Source organism: Rhinatrema bivittatum, chromosome 5 (genome assembly GCF_901001135.1).
Source record: "Rhinatrema bivittatum chromosome 5, aRhiBiv1.1, whole genome shotgun sequence".
In the NCBI taxonomy this organism is placed as follows: domain Eukaryota; kingdom Metazoa; phylum Chordata; class Amphibia; order Gymnophiona; family Rhinatrematidae; genus Rhinatrema; species Rhinatrema bivittatum.
The window spans coordinates 199,013,177-199,031,735 of NC_042619.1; the positions used below are offsets into that span (position 1 = coordinate 199,013,177).

At 44.2% G+C, this 18,559-nt stretch overlaps 1 protein-coding gene across 5 annotated transcripts in view; it reads right to left on the reverse strand.

Annotated features, from left to right (window-relative positions):
• The window catches only part of GK (glycerol kinase), a 381,644-nt gene that overhangs the window by 58,758 nt on the left and 304,327 nt on the right, over positions 1 to 18,559 (reverse strand). Inside the window, exons 19-20 of one of the 5 annotated variants that reach the window (XR_003856986.1) lie at positions 18,357 to 18,476; positions 14,931 to 15,223 (exon numbers count right to left, since the gene is read on the reverse strand). The exons of 3 other annotated variants lie outside the window; for them this stretch is intronic. The gene's annotated coding sequence lies outside the window, so the exon portion shown is untranslated. The remainder of the gene's footprint in view (positions 1 to 14,930; positions 15,224 to 18,356; positions 18,477 to 18,559) is intronic. One more of the 5 variants, XR_003856985.1, reaches the window with a different exon arrangement.

The window sequence follows — 18,559 nt, forward strand, 5'->3', positions numbered from 1 at the left end:
TGTAATTCAGATGAGACTTGCATAGTAGGAGATGATGATCTGACCAGGGAACTGAGGTGTGTGAAATGGAGGTATCCGTGAAGAAATAATTGGTGAAAATTAGGTCAAGAGTGTGACCTGCTTTATGTGTGGGGTTGTTTACTTGAAGGGTGAAGTTTAAGCTTGAGAGCATATCTAGTAGGGTTTCGCAGCTTGGTGTACTGGGGTTGGCATTCGTATGGAGGTTGAGGTCACCAAGGATGATGGAAGGTTTTTTTGTATTGATGTTTGTAATGAGGAATTCCAGGAGTGGAGAGATGTTGCTGTCTAGTAGTTTGGGTGGACAATATATAAGGCAAACTTGTAGGAATTGAGAGTCGAACAGGGCTACTTCATATTGTTTTGGGAGGTTATGAGGAATCATTTTCATTGAGAGGTGTTTTTTTGTAAGAAGTAGAAGGCCTCCTCCTCTTTTGTAATTGCGTGGTATTGAAAAGGTGTCATATTCGTTGTTAGCTATGTGATTCAGAAGTACTTGATCGGTGTTTTTAAGCCAGGATTCTGTTATGGCAAAGAAGTCAGGGTTATTTTCTTGTAGTATGTCAGAGATTAACATGTGTTTTTTTGATAAGGATTGAGCATTGATGAGGAGGAAGGTGAGATGAGGAGGACTGTGGTTGAGTGAGGTCCGAGTGCAGCTAGCTGGAGGATGCCTGTGTTGAGTGAGGTCCGAGTGCAGCTAGCTGGAGGATGCCTGTGGTTGAGTGAGGTCCGAGTGCAGCTAGCTGGAGGATGCCTGTGGTTGAGTGAGGTCCGAGTGCAGCTAGCTGGAGGATGCCTGTGGTTGAGTGAGGTCCGAGTGCAGCTAGCTGGAGGATGCCTGTGGTTGAGTGAGGTCCGAGTGCAGCTAGCTGGAGGATGCCTGTGGTTGAGTGAGGTCCGAGTGCAGCTAGCTGGAGGAGGACTGTGGTTGAGTGAGGTCCGAGTGCAGCTAGCTGGAGGATGCCTGTGGTTGAGTGAGGTCCGAGTGCAGCTAGCTGGAGGAGGACTGTGGTTGAGTGAGGTCCGAGTGCAGCTAGCTGGAGGATGCCTGTGGTTGAGTGAGGTCCGATAGACGGTTGGGGGTGATATTACTGTGGATGTAGAGGTCTAAGCATTTTTTAAGTAGATTACGTATTTTCAAGTTTTTTCTTTTAACTTCTTCTTAATCTCAGTGGCTGCACGAAGGGGCGCACAAAGGGGCCAGCCCCTTTGTCGCACTCCTTCGGCGTGCGACGCAGGCGCGCGGCGCCAGCGGATCAGGCAATTTAAGTGAGTTTCTCCAAATTCAAAAAACCCTCTCTGTTTTGTAATTGGCTGCTAGTTGTTGGTGGGAGGGTCCAGGAGAGCGAGTCGCGTTGATGGGCGCCACGGTTAGTTAGTAGGCTGCGTGATCGGAGGCTGGGCTCGCCGGGGGCAGGGGAATATGAAGGCCTTACTCCGACGGGTCTGGGCGCCGATCGCGCAGGCCTTCTCTCCCCAGGTTCTCTGCAGCGGCGGTGGAGCGGCGGTAGCAGCGGAGATCCGAGATTTAAAAGAACGCGGCGCCAGCGGATCAGGCAATTTAAGTGAGTTTCTCCAAATTCAAAAAACCCTCTCTGTTTTGTAATTGGCTGCTAGTTGTTGGTGGGAGGGTCCAGGAGAGCGAGTCGCGTTGATGGGCGCCACGGTTAGTTAGTAGGCTGCGTGATCGGAGGCTGGGCTCGCCGGGGGCAGGGGAATATGAAGGCCTTACCCCGACGGGTCTGGGCGCCGATCGCGCAGGCCTTCTCTCCCCAGGTTCTCTGCAGCGGCGGTGGAGCGGCGGTAGCAGCGGAGATCCGAGATTTACAAGATTGGAACGCCATCCTAAATAAGTGCAGTCTGGATCTGATGATCTTGATCATTAGAAAGGCTCAAGCAACTGACCAGATTATACAAGAAGAAACTGATATGACTAAGTCCCTTCTGGCCTCTACCATTGATCAAGATCTATTTACTCTTCAATTGAATACTACTGATTGATAAATTTCGTTCTGACTTGAAAAAATATAAATATGAAAAGTTTAGTCGGGAGGAACGAGACCACAATAAAGGGTATGTTTACCCTTGGATGGTTAAGACCAACACTATAAAAACTTTGAGGCATGTCACTTTTGACTCCAGTGGGGACGACTCATTTGGTGATGATGAGTCCTGGAATCGTGCTCGACGCAATGATAATTCATCCTTTACAAGCCCAACGACAACCTCATTTTTAGGTCAGAACATGCGGGGAGCCCGCCGTCCTTTCAACATCCGGTACAATCGACATCTGTCCTCCAATCAATCAGAACATTCAACGAGAGTCACCCTGTCTCAACAGGCCAAGAATCTTTAGTATTGAATCTCTCTTCCTTTGAATTAACACTGGTTCAACTTATGGTTTTGGAACGGGGTTTATCATTTGTTCCCACCCCTTGGACTGATTCATTTTCTTTGCAAGTGGCTCTCTTCTGTTTTGTGTGGATGCTAAAGCTGAAATTATTTTTTTGACTCCCATCCCTCAAGCTGTGATGTTTAAATAATTTCTAATCCATCCACTTGGACTCCGTCTGGGCCAGAAGATCCAGCAATGAAAGTATTCTATCAATTGGTCTCAAAAGAAATTGCTTCACTTAAATTTACCTCTACTACAAAGCCTTTTTTCAATTTATCGTGTTCTGAAAAGAATGCTCTTCAAGAATTACGTTCAGCCAATAATCTGATAGTAAAACCTGCGGATAAAGGTGGAAAGATTGTCTTAAAAGACCGAATTGTTTACGAACAAGAAATCAGTCATCAACTAGAAGACACCCGGTTTTATAAACCTCTTTATCAAGACCCTACGAAAATCTTACAGACGACCATCACCAAGATTGTGAATCAGGGTTCCAAATCTGGTTTGCTAACACCATCTTATCCATGGGTCCCGGTTTTTTTACATTCTTCCGAAGATACATAAGGATTTACAGCATCCTCCGGATCGACCTATAGTATCCAGTTGAGGATCTCTACTGGAACCTTTATCTCGATTTATTGATTGGTTCTTGGCACCCTTTATCCCACAGATGACTTCCTACATCTGAGATTCCTCTGATATGGTAACTTTTCTTGAACAGTTGAATATTGATACTACAAATTTGAAACTGGCTACTTTAGACATAGAGGAATTATATACTTCCACCCCTCAAGATGAGACAATAGAAACTGCTAATATGTTTTTTGACAGACGCCCACGTCCTCATTGTATTCCAAGCGATTTTCTGTCACAATTGTTACAGATTGCATTGAAAGAAAAGTTCTTTGCATTTGATCATAAATTCTACCAGCAGATCCGAGGCACTGCTATGGGGGCAACCATGGCTCCAGATCTGGCCAATTTATATATGGATCACTTTGCAGAACAACATCTGACTCATCATCCTTTTCACAACCAAATAGTTGTATAGAAACGATGCTGTTGCGACCGTCATTGCTCGAGGTCTCCACTCCGCCCTCCTCATCTCTTTCTCAAGTGGAAGGTTGGCCACCGCGGTGTCTCTTTGCCATCTTCCTCCGGCATCCCCGGAGCGGTTCGATGCTGCGATCCGCCATGTTTCACAAGGGCCTAAGGGCGCACGCGCGGCCCCGACTGATGTATCAGCAGTGGCGTGAACCTCAGTGATATCCCCGAGATGACATCATCAGTACCAGATATAGAAGGTCTCAGAAATCGCTAACTAATTGAGTTAGCAAGGAGTTGAATAGGAGTTGGTTACAGACCAATTTCGCTCTCTCCACGCTACTCTGCCTCAGCGGACTTACCAGGGGTACCCGCTCCTCAGAGGCCTCGCTCTCTCTTTGTTTTTCAGGTCACAGTCAGGAGCCGGCACTCGCTCGAGAGCTCATGTTCCCGGACTGGTTACTGAATACTCTTTCTGCCTGGAAGTCATTGCTGCCTACTACACCAGTGAGTTATCTTCTCTCTTTCTCTCAGAGCTTTCTCTGGAACCAGGTACTCGCTCCTCGAGGGCCTAACCTATTCTAACACCTGGACTACTTCTAGAGACTATTGTGTGAGTGTTACCATCAAGGCTCTGGTTCCTGAACTCTGCATACCCTGCCTACTCACTATATTCAGTTTCTCTACAGCTCAGTTATCCAGGATCACTATTCCAGTACCTGAGGGACTACAGCCCTGCCGGGCACTTCCAGCACACAACTGCCACCTCTGGTGGTTCAATATACTGTTTAATAAAATAACTAGTGTGTGTCTGTCTCCATACTCTGAGCCTGACCGGTGGTCCCTCTCAGGATCTTCCCCCGGGGGCGTGGTCATCTGACACCGGCCCAAGGATCCACCCACAACTACCTCAAACACCAATAGATACATTGATGATGTGTTTGTTCTTTGGAGGGAGGAGTTTCAAACTTTTCTTAGATTGGCTGAATACGTGCAATTCTTATATAAGATTTTCTGCAGAGATTCAATGCACTTCGATTTCCTTTCTGGACATTCAAATCACTATGGCAAGATCAGGTTTTATTACTTCCATTTTTCGAAAGTCAGTTTGTTCGAATACATATTTGCATTTCGAGAGTGCTCATCCGCGGACTTTCAAGTTTAATCTTCCTGTCAGTCAGTTCATTCGTCTGAGACGTCTTTGTACTACCCTTGCTGATTTTGAAATACAAGCCAAGAATTTCTCTGCACGTTTTTTTACGAGGATACCCTGCAACAATTGTCCTGTATGTACATCTTCAATGACAATAACCAATAAAATGGTCTTAAAAACAGGTTACATGATTTTTTTGAAATACATAACATCATGCTTGTCTACAATGGTCATCTACCTTATTCGTTGCCCCTGTGATCTGTTGTACATTGGAAAGACTAAATGTGTATTAAAGACCCGAATGATTGAACATCGATCCAATATAAAGAATTCGCGTGCGTTTGAACCTTTGGTAGCACACTGCATTTCATGCGAACACCGTTTTGAGGATTTATCTTTCTGTGCTATTGACCACATACCAGAGCATTGGCGAGGTGGCGATCGTGAATTACAGCTTTTGCGATCTGAACAAAGATGGATCTATAGACTTGGCACTGTCAGTCCTAAGGGTCTTAATACAGATCTTGATTTACATGTGTTTCTATGATGAAGGTTTTCTAATAATAAAAAAATGGTGTTTTCTTCAAGATCTTGACAGCAAATGACTGACACATAATTTGCATTCTAGTGACATCACTGTGTGACATCACACCGTGGGTATTTAACGAGACGTTTCACGTCAGCCTCGTTTCCTCTTTTCCATGAAGACGACAGTAGAGACGTCGGATCCATTTTGAAACGGTAGCCTCCGGTGTTGAGATAAGTATTCTTTCTATTTTTTGATCTATATTATTTTACTAAGTGCATTGTTTCTGATATCTGCAGGCAAAGACTCTTGTGATAACATTTTCACATGCCCCTGAGGAAGCAATTACCGCGAAACACCGGATGTGTAGGGCTGTGTATATCATCTTGACAAAGAGACTGCTGGCTATATTTCTCTCATGCATGAGAGTTGATGGTTTATTATAATTTTTAATGAAAAGATAAAACACACAAAAACATTTTTTTTGAAGTTAATAAAAGTTTTGAAAATGATGGTGAATGATTAAAAGACCAGTTGGGTTTTCTCTTCTATAAACTACGACAGGCTTGAGTAAGCCCTCTGGGGATAGGGAAATACCTACAATACCTGAATGTAAACCGATGTGATATCTCAGATCGAATGTCTGTATATAAAAATAATAAATAAATATATTTTTGGTTTCCCTTTTTTGTTTAGCTTACTATTTGGGTTACTATATTGACTCTCTTTAGTAATATTTTTTTGGATTTCAGTTACCCCAATATTGATTGGGGAAATGTAACATCAGGACATGCTAGAGAGGTAAAGTTCCTGGATGGAATATATGACTGCTTTATGGAGCAATTTGTCCAAGAAGAGATGAGAGAAGGAGCTATTTTAGATTCAATTCTTAGTGGAATGCAGGATCTGATGAGAGATAACAGTGGTAGGGCCTCTTGGCAATAGTGATCATAATGCAATCAAATTTGAAGTAATAACTGGAAGGGAGACAATAAGTAAAGCTATAGCTGGCTCTAGCACTAAACTTTCAAAAGGGAGACTTTGATTAAATAAGTTAGAAAACAATGAAAGTTGCAGCTAGAAAGGTTAAGAGTATATAACAGGCATGGACATTGTTGAAAAATACCATCTTAGAAGCACAGTCCAAATATATTCCACACCTTAAGAAAGGTGGAAGGAAGGCCAAACACCTGCCAGCTAGGTTAAAAGGTGATGTGAAAGAGGCTCTTTTAAACCAAAAATCTTCCTTCAAAAATTGGAAGAAGGATCCATCTGAGGAAAATAGGAAAAAGCATAAGCATTAGTAAATTAAATGTAAAACAATAAGACAGGTTGAGAGAGAATTTGAAAAGAATTTGGCCGCAAAGGCAAAAGCTCATAATAAAAACTTAGATGATCAAGGGGTTAAAGGGGCACGTAGGAAAGATAATGCCATTGCAGAAAGACCAAATGACTTCTTTGCTTTGGTGTTTACTAATACAGATGTTGGGGAGATACATTTCCGCAGATGGTTTTCAAGTGACATGATTCAGATGAACTGAATCAAATCATGGTGAACTGGGAAGATGTAGTAGGCCAGATTGACAAACTGAAGAGTAGCAAATTGCAAGACCAGATGGTAATCACCCAGGGTTCTGAAACAACTAAAAAATGAAATTTCAGATCTATTATTAGTAATTTGTAACCTATCATTAAGATCATCCATTGTACATGAAGACTGTAAGCTCACCAGTGTATCCCAGATATTTAAATAATGCTTTGGAGTGATTTGGAAACTACAGATCAGTAAGCCTAATGTGCCAGGAAAAATGAGTGGAAACTATTCAAAAAACCAAAATTACTGAAAATACAGATAGGCATGGTTTAATGGGATACAGGCAGCATGGATTTACCCAAGGGAAGTCTTTCCTCACAAATCTGCTACATTTTTGAAGGGGTTAATAAATATGTGGATAAAGGTGAGCCGGTAGATGTGGTTTATTTGATTTTCAGAAGGCATTTGACAAAGTCCTCTATGAAACCTTGTTAATCATCATAATTTTGTAAACCGCTGGGATGGCGAAACCGAACGACGGTATATAAAAATCACGATAAAATAAAATGAGAGGCTTCTAATAAAATCAAAAAGTCATGGGATAGGAGGTAATTTAATTTTGTGGATTTCAAACTGGTTAAGAGACAGGAAACCGAGAGTAGGATTAAATGGTTAGTTTTCTCAGTATAGAGAGGTAAATGGAGTGCCTCAGGAATCTGTACTTGGTTTGGTGCTTTTTAATATATTTATAAATGATCTGGAAAGGGGAATGACAAAAAATTATTCAGAGTAGTTAAATCACAGGCAGATAGTGAAATTGTAGGAAGAGCTTATGAGACTGGAAGATTGGGCATCCAATTGGCAGATGAAATTTAATGTGGATAAGTATAAGGTGATGCATACAAGAAAACGTAAAAGCAAGTGTTGCTTATCTGTAACAGGTGTTCTCACAGGACAGCAGGATGTTAGTCCTCACATATGGGTGACATCACAGGATGGAGCCCTGTATGGAAAAAAATTTTCTGTCAAAGTTTCTACAAAGTGTTGACTGACATAGAAACATAGAAATGACGGCAGAAGAAGACCAATCGGTCCATCCAGTCTGCCCAGCAAGCTTCACACTTCTTTCTTCTCATACTTATCTGTTTCTCTTGGCTCTTAGTAACCTTAGGTTCTATTTCCCTTTCACCCCCACTATTAATGTAGAGAGCAGTGATGGAGCTGCTTCCAAGTGAAATGTTAAGTTTGATTAGTTGGGTAAGTGGCAGCATAGCTCTCTGCCGTTGAAGCAGAGATATGCGTGAAGTATTAGTTTTTCTTCTCCCCTGCCGTTGAAGCAGGGAGCTATGCTGGATATGCATTGAAAGTGAAGTATGCCTTGAAAGTCACATTAATTATCAAATATTGAAAAGCCTAATAATTGGTAATTGAATAAGCCTAATAATTGGTAATACCTATAGCCCATGAACCCATCCCTGTTTTTTTTCTTTTTTTAATTGGGAGATGGCAGCCCTCCATCCTTCCGCTCCGTGAAGGTGGAACACCAACCACTGGCATCCCGCTCCATGAATGCCTCTGTGGCTACTGCCGCTCCGTGCAGTGTTTTGCTGCCTGCTCTTTATACGCGTCCTCTAGACCTGATGGATCCACAGTGTTTATCCCACGCCCCTTTGAAGTGCTTCACAGTTTTGGACTTCACCACTTCCTCCGGAAGGGCATTCCAGGCATCCACCACTCTCTCCGTGAAGAAAGACTGGCACTGGCACACTGAGCATGCTCAGCCTGCAATTATCCCTGTGAGCCACAGGTGTCTCCCTCAGTCTCGTCTTAAAGCGCAAGCGAAACTAAAATAAAAGTAAAACGTATACAGACCCAACTCCGTGGGGTGGCGGGTGGGTTTCGTGAGGACTAACATCCTGCTGTCCTGTGAGAATACCTGTTACAGGTAAGCAACACTTGCTTTCTCACAGGACAAGCAGGATGTAGTCCTCACGTATGGGTGAGTACCGAGCTGAGGATGCCCGAGATGCACCAAATGCACCCAAGATGCACGAAAGGCACAATGAGGGGTGAAATTTGAAACGGAGGGCATCCTGAAACCCTTAACGGGTTGGTGGAAGGATGTTGGGTAGTTAAACCGAAAAGAATAAGAGTAGACCGACTGGCCAAACATGGAGCTTGCCGGCTAGTCGTATCTAAGCAATAATGGGCTGCGAAGGTATGGAGAGAACTCCAGGTTGCAGCCTGATAAATATGTACAAGCAGCAGCGGCCGAGGGGAAGCTATTAAGGCTGGGACGAACGCAACAGAGTGTGGTTACACACCATGTTGTAGTGAAATGCCTGTTTGTTGGTAGGAAAAGAGATACAGACCATCAATTAGGAGGAATAGGTCTGTTTGCCCACTGGAACTCGCAGCTTGACTCTTGCCACAGAAGGAAAGAGTTAGGTGGAATTCCTATGGAATGTAGTGCGATCTAGATAGAATTGAAGTGCACTATTACTGTCCAAGAAGTGGAAAAACCCTCTTGCTTTGGTGAGAGAGAGGTGTTGGGAAAAATGGGCAGAGTATATTCTGAGTAAGGTGAGATGCAATATCTACCTTAAGAAAGATATGAAGTTGAATACGTAAAACCACTTGGTCACGGATGAACGCAGAGTCGGATGAGTATGTAACAAGGTGTGTAACTCACTGACCCTGTTGGCAGAAATGACATTTATGAGGGAAAGAATTTCCCATGTCAAACTGTGAAATGAGAGAAATGGAAAGGCTCGAATGGAGAACGTATGAGACTTATAAGGATAAGATATAGGTTCCATTCCGTGACTAGTGAAAACAGAGGCGGCTTGATCAGTGGATAATCCATGGTAAGTTGACTCAGAAGGGGTTTACCATTAATCGGGTATCTCCACTCCCAAACGATACACCATTTGGAAGAGGTGTACCTATGTGGAGGATGTCTGGGGAGCAGAATCCGAGGGAGCAAGAGAAAAGAGTGGTGTAGAAAAGAAAAAGGGAAATACCCTTTTTTATGCGTCATGTGGTAAATCATGCCATTTTGAATGGTAGGATTTATGTGTGGAAGGTTTTGTGATGCTACCAGTACCTGAGAACATCAGTGAGTCTACGATTTGAGACTGACTTGTGAGATGGCGAATTGGTTACTGGTGTGATAGATTGAGAATTATGGGAAGCATACTGGTCTTGGCCAGGATGTGGGTCTGAGGAACAGTGAACCCCGCCCCGGTTCAACATTAGAAGAGTGCTGACTATGAGAGGCAGCAGAAGAGACACATTTAAGATGCCCTTGATGGAAGAAAGGCGTCTTTGGGAACGCATTGGAAACATGTGTAGGGAGTAGAATCTGTGCACCGTATGGTTTGATTCGGACGCAGAGGGCAAGTTCGGTTGACTTCAGCGTTAGAAGATTTTTCCCCGCTAAACATGTAGTCCGAGACCATTCGAGAGGATGGAAACCTACATGGAGAAGGTCTGCTAGTGCGTTCAGTAAATCTCTTAGATAAGTGGCCCGAGGATACATGGAGTGAGCAAGGGCCAAGGGTAGAGCTGCGCAGCTTCCTTGCAGAGCAGCTAAGAGGTTGTGCATGCTTATGTGTTGGAAAGCACATTGTCCCTATGCTGTCTGTCTATATGCACAAAGATTTGTTGCAGAGGCAGTATTGGAAGGCATAAGGGTAGAACGCATGGCTACAAGCTCCAGGAAATTCCTGTGAAACTGTGCCTGGAGTGGAATAGATGCATATTGGGTTGAGAAGCTTTTAGGTCAAACTTTACAACCCTGAGTAAATGCGAGCATGAGCAGAATCAGACTAGGTTTTGGTTCTAGATCTGCAATATGGATGAGGGACGAAAGCGGTTGAACAGTTTAGACCCACTGATAATGGAATTCACTGAATCTAACCCATAGCAGTTTTGGATCTATGAGGAAAGTGCATAGTGAAAAAACCCCATGGCCCGACAATGAAGAACTGAGGTTATGGAAAAAAGCGCTCAGGGACATGTAAGAATTTATTAGAATGTCTGTGCGTATGCTGGACTGGAAGGTCATTATGACTATGGTGTCCAGAAGTGTTGTATAAGGGATTTACGGCAGTGACAGTAATCCCAGTTAGTAAATGTATAGTGAGTCATGAAGAAGTGAGAGCTCCTTGCGTGGAGTGACTGTGGTCCTGTGCAGCTGTCCATGCAAGGAAAAGTGTGAATGATGTTGCACTCCACAGAGAAACAGCATGCACCGATAGTGATTCAATGAATACCCCATTTGCCGAAGCTGGTGCAACCGGCAGAGCTTGGGATTGTAATATTGTTGACTCACCATGAAGCACATAGAAAAGATTAGAGGTAATGTACTTACTGCGATATGGAAGCATGGTAACGAGAGATACCATTTTACCTGAGCCTTCTGAAGAAAGTTGGTATTTCTGAGGTCCAGGATGGGCGGAGAGTAACTACTTTCTGTTGAAAGAAAGAATAGTGTAATTTAAACTCCCCAACCCCCCTCTTTGCGCTTTGTAGCGTCTGGGGGAGTGTACCGGGAAGTTTGGTACAAGGTGGGGTGGGCGCTCTGATATCCGGCCAGTAGGGAGACCAGGAGGTGTCCAACTGGAGGGGCTGATGTAATCTGGATATCATGTAACCTCCCTCGGGAGTGTGAACGGTAAAGTCTTACCCACATTTCTGTGTGCTGTACAAGAAGACCTGTCGTCAGGCTTTGAGGTGGACTTGCATTTGAGGCAGTATTTGCTGGATCTCTTGTTTAGCAGATCAGCGAATGCACCTGGAACTTTGGTTCTGAAGCAGGAACCAGATGCCAGAGCATTAATCAGTACAGAGCCTCGTTGCTGAAAAAGGTAGGAAGCCCTGATGCAATCCCAAAGATATGATAGAGAGGTTCTCTTGGTATTGTGGCTGGCATAGCGATGTGTGACACTAATTCGGTTCTTGGAAGGTACATGACCTAGAACCTTTCGAACCATGTGGCTTGAATTAGAGAACACATCTCAATGGGAATGCTGCAGAAGCGGGAACTTACCATCCGACGTGGATCGCCGAAGAACGAGCCGGTGAAGTTTACTGGCTCAGTGGTTTCCAGGAATCATCGAGGGAGTAGACGCCCGTCTCAACTCTGATGCCTGGTATGGTGGCGCAGGTATAGAGGAGGCAGGCTGAGCGTGGCTGGTGCAACCACTGAAGTATTTTGTGGAGGGCCACAATCCCCCACCGATGTCAGTGGGGCACGCCGCAGGAACAGGGGAGCCGATTAACGAGCTGGTGAACCTAGCCCTCGTCGCAGCGGCTCGATGTCTCGTGACGCCAGTGCAGAATTCTTCGGAACTCGTTCCGGTGTTTCTGGAGCACCAAGGACTGCCAAAACTGTGTGGAACAGTGCCGATGTCAGTGGTGATGTTGCTCGGCCCGAGCATTGTTCAGCATCGAGAAGGATAGCACAGATGTGCTGGATGGCGTCAGTGGCGGATGGTCACCGTGTCGGTGATGATGCATGCCACAGTGCTCGGCCCGGTCTTTCCCCAGCGCCGAGATGGATGCTCTCGCTGTCGTGGATGGCAACTGATGATGGACTGTCAGCATGCCTGCACTGCTCCTGGCACTATATAGTGTCTTAGGCTAATACGGGGCTTTAATAAGAACCCAAAGCATGGTGCACTGTGTTTAGGCGAGGGCATTACGTGGCGGTGCTATGTCGGTGTTGACAGTGTCGATGGCGGCCAAAGCGGCCTCGAGGGTATCATCAAAAATATATATGAATAAACGTGGATGACTCGGTCAGAGTAATGAAAACAGTGACGGAGCACTGATTGCATCGGCATAGGTATCTATGGGAACGATGTGACATCGAATAATCGAAAAAACATCGTTGGTATCAGAAAAATGATACCAGCATCGATAGGAACGTTGAAGACACCGATGGAAATGACTTGGGCGTCGAGGGCATTGATTATGGAGGCAGGCGCCAACGGCATCAGTGGCATGGCCACGGGCATCGAAGGCATGGCCATCGACGGTATCGATTGGATTGACTCAGGCAGCAATGGCGTCCATGGCATCGATGCCACGGACATGGGCACCGATGGATTCAATGTGGGTATCGATGCCCACCAATTGAATCGACCCAGGCACAGATGGCCACCGATGGAATTGACCAGGGCACCGATGGCCACTGATGGAATCGACCTGGCATTGATGCCCATCGATGGAAAGGTCCTGGGCATCAATGGCATCCATAAAATAAAGGATGGCATTGATGGAAGTGACCCTAGCATCGATGGAAGTGCCCCAGGCGATGGTGGCATCGACCCAGGCATGGATGGCACCGACGAGACAAGGTGTATATCAATGGCATCCATCCGGGCAATGATGGCACCGATGAAACCCAAGGAAAAATCAGTGCCATGGATGAAAAACATGGATGGCGCTGATAGGAACAATGCAGGGACGATGGCAGAATACCGTGGGAGGAGGGGAACCGATGGCATCTAAGAATCCAGGACGGTCTGAAGGGGGTACAGACAGTAGCAATGGGGCATCGACTGCGCGAGGGTACCGAAGAATCGAAGGACTTGAATCTACAGGGGCCCTGGAGGCAACGAAAACCGTGGAAGTCCCTTTCCCACTAGCGCTAATAACCAGGCAGAGTGTCACAGAGGGACACTCGCAGGCTATGTGTGGCTAACTGAAAACATAGGGAGAGGGAAGGCTGCAGTCGGTTGGCAGGCCAGGAAGGTGACAGGAACCAACCGAAAAAACAGGGCATAGTACTCACCGAGCGTCGAATAAACGTACGCGAAATGAGACCCGTGCAGGGAAAACTGTCTGTGAAGTAAAAGTTTAAGTATTTCCGTGCGGAAAAAGTGTTAGAATTTCTCAAAGAGCTCTTAACCGTTATGCTTACTGCAGAGCAGAAAAAAGAAGACTGAGGGAGACACCTGTGGCTCACAGGGATAATTGCAGGCTGAGCATGCTCAGTGCACTCAGTGCTTTGTAGAAACTTTGACAGAAAAGTTTTCCGTACAGGGCTCCATCCTGTGATGTCACCCATATGTGAGGACTACCATCCTGCTTGTCCTGTGAGAACATTGTACAACTACAGCATGAGTTAAGTTTCATGTTAGGAGTTATCACCCAAGAAAAAGTTCTAGGCGTTATAGTGGACAATATATTGAAATCATCGGCTCAGTGTGCTATGGTGGTTTAAAAACATGTTAGGAAATATTAGGAAAGGAATGGTGAATAAAATGGAGAATGTCATAATGCCTCTATTGCTCCTGTGTTCACTTCTGGTTGAGGCATCTCAAAAAAAAGATATACATGCACTGGAGAAGATACAGAGAAGGGTGTTCAAAATGTTAAAGGGGATGGAATGGCTCACCTATGAAGAAAGGTTAAAGAGGTTAGGGCTGCTCAGCTTGTCGAAGAGACGGCTGGGGTGGGGGGGATACAATAGAGATTTATAAAATCATGAGAGGACTAGAACAGGTTTATGTAAATCAGTTTACTCTTTCAGATAATACAAGGACTAGGGGGCACACCATGAAGTTAGCAAGTAGACCATTTAAGAAAATTGAAGCAAATTCTTTTTCACTGAGTGCACAATTAAGCTCTGGTATTTGTTGCAGAGGATGTAGTTAAGGCAGTTAAGCTTAGCTGGGTTTAAAAAAGGTTTGGGCAAGTCCATAAACTGCTATTAGTCAAGCTGACTTAGGGAATAGCCACTGCTTATTACTAGCATTAGTAGTATGGGATCTATTTAATGTTTGGGGATTGGCCAGTTGGAAACTGGATTTTGGGCTTGATGGACCTTCAGTCTGACCCAGTATGGCAACTTATGTTCCTATAGTTTCTATATGCATACAGAAAAGGTTCCTGGTTAAACATTAATTTACAAGCCATCAATCAATAAAGCTTCTACTGTACCATAGGTGTGCAGAATATTTTATTGGAGAGTTTGACTAAGGAGCGGGAAAAGTCTCAGTCCTTACAAGTGATTTATAGATAATACAATACTCAGCTTTTCACCCTGCCCAGAAAACCCAAGAGATCTAGGGTATTTGTTGGCCCTCTTTGCGTGCCCTAGTGCCCAGGACCTTCACTGGATGAGATCCATATATATATATATATATATATATATATATATATAAATATCAAAATACGGTACAATGCATATAAAAATTCATTCCATACATACACGCTACCTGACTTTCCTATACATGATGCTCACCTTGTTGGCCTGCAGTTGTGAGGTGTTAATTGACCAATTCTTCCCACAGCTGCATCTGAATTTATGCTCAGCACCAACCGTTCTGCTGCAGTGAAGGAGACTTGGCTGGCAGGCAGGCCCCTCAGCTCTCATCCCAGCCTGCTTCTGTTTGACGATACAGAAGTCCTGCCACTTGTGACTCTGGTTTTTCACATTGTGGTTGTTATGAAAAACCACTTCAGCTTGTGGTTGATCTTCTCCTACATCATCTCTTTCCTGTATGAGCCCACACTCTTGGGCTGGACTTTCATGACCTAAGAGATAAGAAAGCCCACCTCCCTTAGTAGGATGCTGGGCTTCCTTACTAGAGCTCCACCTAGACAGTGCAACTAGGAAGATGAGCACTCAGAGCAAGTCCTTTATACCTGTATATGCTTGCAAATGTCATGTATTTGAGTGCAGAAAGGGAAGGAATTTATACAGGTAAAAATAACATGTATATTGTTAAAATTGGAAATATACACATCTTTATAATTATTCCTGTATAATGGTGTAACATACACACGTATATTTACTGTAATGCTCTGCAATAGTTTTATTTTCCACTTCAGAGTTTGCACAGTTTGTCTATAAAAGGGAAAACAGCAGGATACATCTCTTATACCACTTCTTGATCTAGTCCTTTATTTATCCATGTAGAAAGCAATGTAGGTGTAAGGCAGGGGTGGCCAACTCTGGTCATCGAGGTCCACAAATAGGCCAGGTTTTCAGGATATTCACAATGAATATGCATGAGACTGATTTGCATATGATGAAGACAGTACATAAAATCTCTTTCATGCATATTCATTGTGGATATCCTAAAAACGTGGCCTGTTTGTGGCTCTTGAGATCCAGTTAACCACCCCTGGTGTAAGGGATGTATATGCAATGCACACCTACTGCCAGCAGGGGCTCTCAATCAGCCATGATCCCTGTTGGTCAGGCCTGCAAGCGCTAAGACTTGGAGGTCCTGCTGGCAGCCATGTTCCTTGCACTGCCACACTCTTACAAACCTGCTCCACTCACAGTACCTATCCTCATCTTAGAGACTCCTGCACTCTACACTGCGGTTATCCTTGTCTCAGTTCTTACCTTGTCCTTGATCTATATTTGGCCCTATTATAGTGGCTTTCTTGTTCTGTCTGTCATGCCTTGTTTTCTGTCTTTGTCTTTTGGCCCTAGTTTTTGTGGCAATTTGAGCTTACTTTTACTCTGCCTTGTTCATTTGTCTTTCTGTCCCTCTTGGTTTTAGCCTTAGCATTGTGGCCTTGTTTCTATTTATTCTTCTCTAGTTTTTTGATGCAGTCCCCTGTCCTATGTGGGCACCTTTTTGTTCCCTGCCTTTTTGTCTGCAGCCTAGCTGTCTTAATGGGTACCCCTTGATTCTTTTCCAAGTGTACCGCCTGCCAAGTCATGCCACCCAACAGAATGTGAACGCTCAATTCGAGGGGGAGGTGGTTGGTCAGGCAGAATATACTGTTTTAGCAAGCTGTTCCTGCTTTGGGGGTTACTCCTAACCAGCGCTTGTGCTCCGACAAGAGAGACTCCAGGGTCCTATAACGAAGGTGAGAGGGATGGAAGACTGTTCAGGCACAAGGGCTCCTGCGGAGAGGAAGGAAGTGGCTGATCTGCTACTGCTGGTGGTGGTTGTACTGCTGATTGCTGCTGATCCCCAACAACAAGCATAGGTGCTTCTGCTGCTGGAGGAGGAGGCAACTGCTTGCCTCCCTAATGGTCCTCTTCCTCGAATAAGGAAGGCGTACTGGTATTAACTGTAAAAAGAGCCAAAACAATGTCAATACATCGTATATGCTCAAGTGTGTAATGTGCATGACCTGCTAGCAGTTAAGAGAGCATAGTATTAGTAGAAGAAATGAAGGCGATGGTAAGTACTTCTAGCAGTGGGACAGTCATGTCCTATAAGGGTTGGCCGGGCCATAGATGGGTCACTTGTGATAAAGAAGATTCTGTAAATATGAATTTATATACATGATGCCTAGGTAGAAGTGGAGGCTTGTTGATGGGCTCATTGTGTGGGTGGTTTATGTTGGGTTATGACCTAGATATTAAGGTCAAGGGGTGGAATGCTGTCATTACTATATGGGTGTTTGTAGAATGGTAGGCATTCAAATTGGCTGGTAAGAGTATGAGGAGTAGGCTGTCACATCCTCCAGATTTTAATGCACAGCTATTGTCTAATATATACTGCTTCATTACAGTGCTTCCCCTGATCCAAATGATATCCAAACATTAAGTTAGTGTGCATGAAGGTAGTTGGAAGAATTAGGCTGAGACTGGGCCCTGAAGAGTGGCAGAGCAATAGGGGGACCAGCAATGTACGCATGATATAGCAAATACTTGTACATCTCTTGCTAATGGCTATGTAAAGAACCTCCCCAAAGAACAGTGGGGTAGATATTCAAATGCCATTTAAACAAATAATTCACAAGTTATCTGTCTAAATGAGTTATACAGCATTTGAGCCTCTTATCCAGCTAAATTATAGCCAGATGTATTGTTTTGGGGGCATTCCTGGGGAGGGGTCCATTATCTAGCTAAATTAGCCAAATATCAAGTATATGTGGCTAAGTTAACTGCATATCTTTAGATCTGCTCAGACCTGCTATTTTGCACTTAGGTGCCAGGTTTCTGGGTAAGTGGGAGGAGTGGGGTTTATTGAAATGTGGTGGGGAGATGGGCTTAGGGCCGGGAGGCACTAAACTTGCTGCTCTGATTTTTTTTTAGGTGCACTTCTTACCTGGATCTCTTAAAATATCCAGGTAAATAGCTAGTTATCTGGCCACACGAGGCCAGATAACTTTAGGCCTAACCGGTCATATTTAACCAATGGCCGGTTAGGGTTAAAGTTATCCAGTATGTGCAGCTGCTAATTTTAAACAAGTATATTCAGCAGGACGTTTATCTTGCTGAATGTACTGGAAAAGTTATCTAACTGTAGCCAGATAATTTGTCCTCTAAAAGGCCTACTGAATATTGGCCCCAGTGTGTCTGCTAAAGAGAAACAAAAAAACCCTTAAATTTAACAACTCTTTCCAGTATAAGTAATACAACTTCTTACATATTTTTAAAGACTATCATACTAGGCACTTCCAGTGTGAACCCTTTTATTGCCTTCTATGTAATCATCGGTAATAGTCCAACATCCATAGTTTGGGTAATTTTTACAATTTGAGAAAACCGTTTTCTTTGCAGTTAAAAATCACACATCTGCCTTCTTTAGTAGCATTTCTAAATGGCACAGACAGCGTCATTCAAGTGAAACATATATCCTGTGTCTGTGTTTTGAAGACAATCTGTATCAGGGGGTCATTATGCTATTTTGAATAGCTGAATCCTTAGTCAATCTTTCAGCATGCATCCATCAAAATTATTATGGCATCTCACTTGTATTTGGCACCAAGGAGGAAACAGGTGTTGGTGCTCCTCCTCTTAGGCTTGCACCTGCAAGAGCAACTCCTTTTCCTTGTGGCATAGATCCTGTGCCGCCTTCTTTAGGTCCTCAATCTATTCAGAGAAATAGGAATTTTAAGCAACTCATTCTGGTGCCCCCTCCCCCTGCCCACTACAAACCCACCCCATACCTCCTA